We start from the raw sequence: 9,923 nt of genomic DNA, 5'->3' as shown, positions 1-9,923 counted from the left end.
TGGCAGCCCGGCACCGAAGCCTTTAATTATGGCCCCCTCAACCCTACAAAAAGTCAATATGCTTCAAAGTTAATGACACTTCACACAAATATTGACTGGCATATGCAGATGTCCCACTTGAATTTCTAAAATGTCTGCTGTTACCATGGAAACAGCAAAAATGTCATTTTTTAAAAATGCTTCAAACTCCATAGCAATAGGGACACGAGGGTGACACCCGTGAATACAAATCTAGTTTTATATCTAGTTACCTTGACATTATAAATCGGAGACACATTTCTTTAATTAATAATATAATGTGTAATGAGACAAAACAATAGAGAATTACCTACGACAGACCATAACGGTAATGGATGAAAGCTTATGTCGTTTGGCCCCCTTAAATAAGTTATACAAATACCGTATACATGATATAGTATAACTCATTAAAGGGGACCGTAATGACAAAATACAAAATAAATTGGACGGCAAATTCAATTAACCATATGTTACTCAATGTTTTCAAAGTGTTATACCCGGCGATCTTCAACTTTGTAGTTGTTATAGCTTTCAAACTTTTTACATCTGAGCATAGTTTTGTGTGGATGTAGCGCGCGTCTGGCGTATAAAAACATTTTTAACCTGTTACGTATACCTTTTGATGGCTATTATTCGTCTGTTTCTCTGTCCTAAATTTTCTACCATGTATCTGTTTATTTATTGTAACCCTGTCATGTAATGTTGTCATTTTAATGTTATAATTAACACTGCCATTAAAGCGGGAGGTTTGGCATGCCACAAACTCAGGTTCAACCCACCACTTTTTAATAACATGCCCTGAACCAAATAAAGGCAACAGTAGTATACCGCTGTTCAAACTCACAAATCCATGGACAAAAAACAAAATCGGGGTAACAAACTAAAACTGAGGGAAACGCATAAATATAAGAGGAGAATAACGACACAACACCACAATGCAACTAACACACACAGAAACGGACCAAGCATCAGACAAAATCCCACGAGAATAACAAACATAACATCAAAACCAAACACATGAATTTGGGATAGACAAGCACCGCGACACGTCTTATCGCAATGTCAATTTACACCCAAAAATAAGAGAAAAAATCAAGTCAGGAAAATCGCCATTGTTACATTATAATTCGTTTTTCTGTGTGTTACGTTTCGGTGTTGTGTCTCTGTTGTGTTGTAGTTCTATTATATTTGATACGTTTCCCTCAGTTTTAGTTTGTAACCCGGATTTGTTTTTTTTCTATCGATTTATCAATTTTGAAAACCGGTATACTACTGTTGCCTTTATTCATAATTTCTACCTTTCAAAACAGGATATATACTAACCAAACCCAAGCTCGTTGATTTGCTTATTTCAGTATATTAGAAACTGAGGTTATGCTTATATAAAATGTATGGACGTAATATATGTAGGACCTCCAAACACAGAGTTTTCAATTTGATATATCAAACCTCAATATAATAAAAAGAATATATGCTATGATTGCCAATAAGACAACTCTCCACAAGAGACCAAATGACACAGACATTAACAGTGAGCAAAACCCATACCGTATAGTCCGCTATAAAAGGCCCCCGCGAGAAAACTAACGGCCTAATTTATGTATAATAATGATCGAAACACAAATATGTAACACATAAACGAAGTAACGACAACCACTGAAGTACAGGCTCCCGACTTGGGACAGGCACATATATACAGAATATGGCAAGGTTAGACATGTTAGCGGGGTTCCAACCCTCCCCTAACCTGGAACAGAGGTGTAACAGTACAAAATAACAACGAACTATAGAAATCAGTTGAAAAAAGCTTAACTTATCAGATGGATAAAAATACAAATACTACAAATACAAGTGGACGTGGCCGGCTGTGTATATAATACACTTACACAATAACACTATAAAGTATATGTATATTTAATGTATTGTATTTTTGAAATCAGGCTTTTTCATAATCATCGTGTAAATATATATACTATTTAGATCTCTCTCAGTACATGCATGTACCTGTCAACCTGTGACGATGAAAATGCAGGTCATGACCTGCATTGAATAATCAAATCTCAGGTCATAACGCGTACGAACTTTTTCGAGCTGAATTTCAGTATTTATGGTACATTTTCTTATAATGTATATCAAAGATACCAAAACATCAATGCATGTTCACTTTGTTAAGTCATTTTAAATCTAATTAAATATTAATTCATTAACTTTTAAATATTTTTATAAATTTGTGTAACTTAGTCTTATGTGCTTTACTTTTTGAGAAAAAAATACTACAATCATCAAACACTTTTAATGTAATTCTTAAATGTTTAAGACTATTGACTATGTAGCCTTTAACCACAAATTTTTCTTTTTTCAAGGAAATTAGAGTATGATAAAATATAGTAATACAGTTAAAGGAAGTATAAATGTAAAACTTTTTTTTTAAATATTGTATAAAGGTATAAAAATAATGAAAAGTTATTTTTCAATATGTATTTGAATTTTATATTTTTATGATTTAATCTTTTTCACCCATAAAACGTAAATATAAGGAATAATTTTGAATGGTGACAAATAAGGGGAAGTAACTCTAGTTCAGTTTGTAAACCAATGGTGCAATTTATTTACGACCTAAAGCTAAGGTAATTGGTGTTAATTAACAGTGTGTTTGACACCAAAGCTGTCAAGTGAAGCCATGCACTTAATGGGTCACTTAATTTGACAGTTTACATAGCTAGATGAACTTCCTGTTCATGGAAGAATTACGAATTTGCCGGTATTTCAAAGGAATATTACTTATGAAATCAATCTCAAGGCTAAGAAAAACGGGTGAAATCGGGTCATTTTCGGAATTCCCGGGTTATTTCAATGACCCGGCGGGTGTTCCGGAAGATCCCTCAGAATTGTGAAAATCTCGGGTCACACCCGCAGAATACGGGTCAGTTGACTAACCTTTCAGTACAATTGTCTTAAATCTTGTTAGTAAATCTTTTGTATATTAGTCAATATCAAAAGTTTTTGTTTTTAATTTTATATACGTTACGTGCCTGCGTAAAAATGCTAATACTACAAATCAAGTCATATACTTTCCGTTCACTAAATGAACGAGGTAATACACAATATATATATACAACTATATTTTTTTTATTGGAAAAAAAGTTAAGAATAATATATAAATGCATTATAATAATTATTAATTATAATAACTCGTCTATTTGAACTAATTTGATTCGTTTAGAGATAGGGACATGTAAAACTATGTTTTCGAAGGTAGATAGAAAACGGCGGATAGCAAGAGTGATATTGTACGGTTATTTTTAGAATATCTAAAAACCGACAACTTTTTGACGCCATGAAGTGAATCGCATGATATTGTTAAAAGTTTTTAAAACGTGTATATCTATGATAGATTATTTGAAAAAAAATAAATTCAAATACTGTATAAGATGTTTACCAAAAAAACCCCAAAAAAAACAAAGAAAATAATTGAAACAATAATTCATATGTTGTTACTATCAAAGAGACAATATGATATTCTATAAAATTCAAACAAAATTAAATGATCGAAAAAAAGAGAAAACAATGCACTGACGATTATGATACAAATATGGTTGTAAATTAATAATTTAACACTTATAACCATTGTTTGAGGTCAATACACGATATATCGACCTTTGTTCTCGGTCAATATACTTAATTCAGGTCAATATATCCTGGTGTCGATACAAAGGCTATAATTGTATAAAATTAAGGCTTATGAATAGAAACAAACCAAATATTACACATTCGGCTTAGATAAATAATGATGCAAAACACTCGCTGTTGATCAAAACCCAAACTATTTTAATAATCACGATAAATGTATCCTTACTTTCTGTCATTCGGTTGCCCTTGATAGGGGTTACGAACTGAATGTTCAAAATTAAATTCTCTATCACTACGGTTCTTGTAGGAACTGTTCTTTCTGTATTCTCAGTGACTATGCACAACTCGTCCAATAATAGTATCTCCATCTATAACTTTGGCAATTATTTTCTCGCACATATTTATTTTGAAATAATAACATCCATATATTACAAAAAACGTTATATATCCTAATAATAATTTCGCAATTTAATAAGATAAGATACGATAAGATAAGAATTTTAGGAATGTTACTAAATAACAAACAAAAACCAACTATACAAACAGGTTACATAGATATTGTTTTTTTTAAATACGTGACAACAAGTCTTCTCCAAAAGTAGTGTTCAAATCCTTATGTTAAGAACAGAGATTAAGAAGGAAATACTGCTACCTCCATTATATTTTCATATACATGGTAAATGTTAATACGATTGATAATATTTTCTCAAAATTCACGTGTTACGGTAACACATGCAGCCGGGTAACTTGGTGATTTTCGACATGATTTGTCCCCTATTCACAAAAGTCATTATCAATCCAAATATAGCGTGTAATATATCGAATATGCTGACACAAAACAAAACTGACCGCACAGTATTTGCTAAGTCTGAAAAATCAATAACTCTTTCATTTTTTTCATGTTCTAAACCAATATAGGTTGTATATATCAGAAGCAGTACATCGCTACATAACATCAGTACATTTCCTACGCATATTATAACGAAAAATGGTATTTTGACATCTTTGGAACATCTTATAAAGACATAGAACATACGCGAATGACATGATAGACATGAAAAAAAGCTTATGTAGCCACACCAAAGTAAAACAACCACATGAAAAACTGTGTATATCTTGGTAAGAGTAGGACTGTGTAACCCTCCGTAAGATAAATCTCGGTCAAATGAGATGAATTCCTTTAACGAATGTTCAAAAAATCCATAAGACGTCCATATAATCGTATATTCTGTTGCAGTTATTATTATGTTGATATAAAAACGAATCACTATGATATGAAGATAATGAAAACGACGACACAAACGGTCATTTTCCAGACAACGAGTAAGAACGAATACAACCAGATCGTAAGCATCTCCAAATTCAAACATGTTGGATCCAAGGCAATTTCAATAAGAAAGCAATATGTTATACTGACGACGATTCTAATAGAAATAAACTTCAATGAGATGAAAGAAACCGGTTTTAAAAACGATCGTTTTGGGTCATATAAATTTGAGAACATTTAATTTTCTAAAAACTGTATGACCAATGCAAGTTAACTGATCGTTTAAAAAAAACCCTGATTTTAAATAACTTATACATAATCTAATATAATAGTTCTTTTGTCAAGACAAGACAATTTTATTCTTTAAAACCACTGTATACACATTGGTACACAGAATGAAATAATAATACATAGTATACAAAATAAGGTGTGCACATGACAAGATAGGAATGTTACAATTACTATTTATATAAATATATATACTACATATATACAAGAAGTCATTATAATAGAAAAACAAATAGACAAAGGCTAACCAGGAAGACCTGCTACTGAATTTATAACCTTTATAAATTTGCATATATTTTTTAACTTATTTCTATGTGTTGTTTGGAATAATTTACAAAATTTAATTATATTTACTCTGTTACAATAACAGTTATCCAAAAACAATTTTCTTGAGTCGTCTAGGGATCTACAATTCAAAAGAAAGTGAAATTCATCACCTAATTCTTGACATTGACATAAATTACAATATCTGATTTCTCTATCTAAACCTATCCATCTTCCAGTTTCAATTGGTAATCTATGATTACCAGTTCTAAATCTACAAAATGTTACCCTATCTCTATCTGGTAATATATCTAAATATTTTTCGAATTCAAACTTATCCTTATATAATCTACAAGAACACACCCGTGATATCGCGGGTCCGTGACTGAATTAAAGTATATAACTATGCCTAAGCCTTATTTTAGTAATTGGTATTGCCATCTGATAAGTCATGTCGATTATAAGATACACAGTTTTTTCTGCTTTCAAATCTTTCTGTTTGAACCCGTCGACCTGGAACTTATCAGTTATTGGAAATATTAATTATTTGGAAAACAAAAGGTCCAGGCTATCCAGGAATGGAGTATTTTTTAATCAACAGCATTGTCCTATATATCAGTTATCTTAGAAAGTCTTGCTGATTGCTGAATAAAACTACAATAGGGAAAAATTTGACAATGATTGAATTTAGTAGTGTCAGTCCTTTGATTATGACCCGTGTATATAGCAAAGTCCTAAATACACCATTTGGTGGTGCGCCTTTCAAATGCGGAACGTACAGATAAGGTAATAGCTGAATATACTATTTGTATCGGTATCGGATTCGACCCGGAACTTGTTAATTATTGGCAATATTAATTATGCTGAAAACAAAAGGGTCTGGAGTGGTGTAATTTTTAATCTACACCATTGTCCTATATTAGTTATATATAGAGTTGAATTCATTGATTTGTCGTTTTTACCCGATGACGACTGACAAATTGGACCTCGTAATTTTAGTATTATAGATACTAGAACACACCCGCGAAATCGCGGGGAAATAGAGCGTATGTAAACTGTAAAAAAAAATATGCTGACTGGAGAATTTCAGGAGAGGTATCAAAATTCAAAGGTACTTAGGGACTGGGCACATTTTTTTGCCCTCCTCCTATTTTCCAAATACCGATTTTTATACATTCTGTTTTTCTGTACTCTATAAACATGCATATATACTTTAATTACTCAATACAGAGAATTTCAGGAGAGGTATCAAAAGTCAAAGGCACTTATATATATATATATATATATATACATCAGTGAACGCCATGAATAGTAAAGAGTCCCCCCCCCAAGATAACCATTGGAATTTATAGTAAATTATAACAAATACAGTAATTCATAGTAAATGTATGTAAGTATATCGAAATATATCTGCAGTGACCGTGGTTGATAGTAAACCATAGGCGGATCCAAGGGGGGGGGGGCCCTGCCCCCTTTCGTTGGAAAAAAATTGTTGATTATATGGGGAAGCATGAGAGTAACGCCCCCACCCCCTTTTAGGTCAGTCAGCGCCCCCCTCCCTTATGAAAAGTTCTGGATCCGCCACTGTAAACTAATTGATAGTAAATAGCAAATATTATTCATTTTCGTTTTCCTCCCAAAATAACCCAAACTGAAACACGTTAAGCAAGGATGATACATGCTAGTACTCAAAATGATAGCAGAAAGCAAATTCATATACTTTATTTCATAGTCTTTGTATGTTCGAAGTACAGAAAAACACAAACCGGAAGTCTAATCTGACTTAATGTTTTGTCCAATGACGGGAAAATATCCGGACGCATTCTGGTGTCATACCACCAATTAAAAGTCCCTATCTGTTCAACCAAATTTTGCAATTTTCACAGCTTTCTAAATATTTTACCTTAAGTTTAACTTCATAGAAACTAGGTATATCCTGAATTGTACAGGTGTCACCTTTCTGCATGCCAATTTTCAACATACATTCAAAATCATATAAGAAAGCAGAGAGCTTCCGAAAGGAGGTACCACTAAAAATAACCCCTGGTTTTCTGGAAATCTTAAATTAGTATACTATGGAGCGCATTAATCCTCAATTTTTAATGCAAACTCATAGACAGGTAAATTTTGGCTCAAAATGGTCTTAATATATTTCTCTTTCAACAAAACTTTCATTTCTGCAAATTTGTTAGTTAGTTTAGGTGAACAATGACATCAAATGCACTTTTTTTTGTCCGAGTAGGCCTACTTTCACATACGTTCTAAATTTGAGGGAGTAATTGGTGGTATGACACCTAAAGAGACAAAAAAGTTGATTAGAAATCTTTTATTTTGCTTTATTCTTAATCCTTAGTCAATTTGTAGTTTAAAACAGCCTATCTGAGCATTATGCGACTTATAATAAAAATTTCACTGCTCAATTTAAACTGACTGTAATGTATGACTTTGATAGAAAATACTTGAAAATTTCATTTTGTGCTACAGGAACATAAACTTTCAATATCAAGATCATTGTTTGCTGATTTTTTCTTGTTTGTTCTACTTCTTTAAAGACTTCCAACAATTTTTGCAATGAATTTAGTAAAAAATCCAAGGTATTGAAGTGTCAAGGAATATTGACCCCCCTTTTTTTCATCTGGTGTCAGTAAAGTACTACAAATTGATCAAAAGTGCAGTCATGGTCATTTTAACTGTGTTTATTTACATCAGTTAATAAAATTTAAGATATAAAAATTTCATTTGGAATAATAAATGGTGCTTTTGTGAGTTTCTGCAGTGCTTACATTAGGCTATGCTATCTGCCAAGTACATAGTATGACGCAATGCTATAAGGGGTAAAAATCAAATAATTTCATTAAATCTGCATGACAAAATTTTTTTGGGGGTAGTAAACAACTTATGTTTCAATGTTTAACACCACAGAATAACTTTCTGTGCATTTATAACATTATTCAGGACATTTTTTATATAAAAGCATATTGTCAGGATGGGAAAAGCTAAAAATAAGACAAACTCAAGATTTAGGCTCTAAATTTGCAATATGTGACATTTTACCCCCAAAAAGATTGAAATGTTGCTACTATTATCTCAAATGATCAGTTAAGACAAAAAAAAACAATTCTTTTCTGATTTTGATGTTTCACCGCATTTTGCTTAAAGGTGTCATACCACCAATTAAAAGTCCCTATCTGTTCAACCAAATTTTGCAATTTTCACAGCTTTCTAAATATTTTACCTTAAGTTTAACTTCATAGAAACTAGGTATATCCTGAATTGTACAGGTGTCACCTTTCTGCATGCCAATTTTCAACATACATTCAAAATCATATAAGAAAGCAGAGAGCTTCCGAAAGGAGGTACCACTAAAAATAACCCCTGGTTTTCTGGAAATCTTAAATTAGTATACTATGGAGCGCATTAATCCTCAATTTTTAATGCAAACTCATAGACAGGTAAATTTTGGCTCAAAATGGTCTTAATATATTTCTCTTTCAACAAAACTTTCATTTCTGCAAATTTGTTAGTTAGTTTAGGTGAACAATGACATCAAATGCACTTTTTTTTGTCCGAGTAGGCCTACTTTCACATACGTTCTAAATTTGAGGGAGTAATTGGTGGTATGACACCTAAAGAGACAAAAAAGTTGATTAGAAATCTTTTATTTTGCTTTATTCTTAATCCTTAGTCAATTTGTAGTTTAAAACAGCCTATCTGAGCATTATGCGACTTATAATAAAAATTTCACTGCTCAATTTAAACTGACTGTAATGTATGACTTTGATAGAAAATACTTGAAAATTTCATTTTGTGCTACAGGAACATAAACTTTCAATATCAAGATCATTGTTTGCTGATTTTTTCTTGTTTGTTCTACTTCTTTAAAGACTTCCAACAATTTTTGCAATGAATTTAGTAAAAAATCCAAGGTATTGAAGTGTCAAGGAATATTGACCCCCCTTTTTTTCATCTGGTGTCAGTAAAGTACTACAAATTGATCAAAAGTGCAGTCATGGTCATTTTAACTGTGTTTATTTACATCAGTTAATAAAATTTAAGATATAAAAATTTCATTTGGAATAATAAATGGTGCTTTTGTGAGTTTCTGCAGTGCTTACATTAGGCTATGCTATCTGCCAAGTACATAGTATGACGCAATGCTATAAGGGGTAAAAATCAAATAATTTCATTAAATCTGCATGACAAAATTTTTTTGGGGGTAGTAAACAACTTATGTTTCAATGTTTAACACCACAGAATAACTTTCTGTGCATTTATAACATTATTCAGGACATTTTTTATATAAAAGCATATTGTCAGGATGGGAAAAGCTAAAAATAAGACAAACTCAAGATTTAGGCTCTAAATTTGCAATATGTGACATTTTACCCCCAAAAAGATTGAAATGTTGCTACTATTATCTCAAATGATCAGTTAAGACAAAAAAAAACAATTCTTT

This window comes from Mytilus galloprovincialis, chromosome 8, assembly GCF_965363235.1.
Source record: "Mytilus galloprovincialis chromosome 8, xbMytGall1.hap1.1, whole genome shotgun sequence".
Taxonomy (NCBI): Eukaryota; Metazoa; Mollusca; class Bivalvia; order Mytilida; family Mytilidae; genus Mytilus; species Mytilus galloprovincialis.
Note: the sequence above shows the minus strand (reverse complement) of the source record.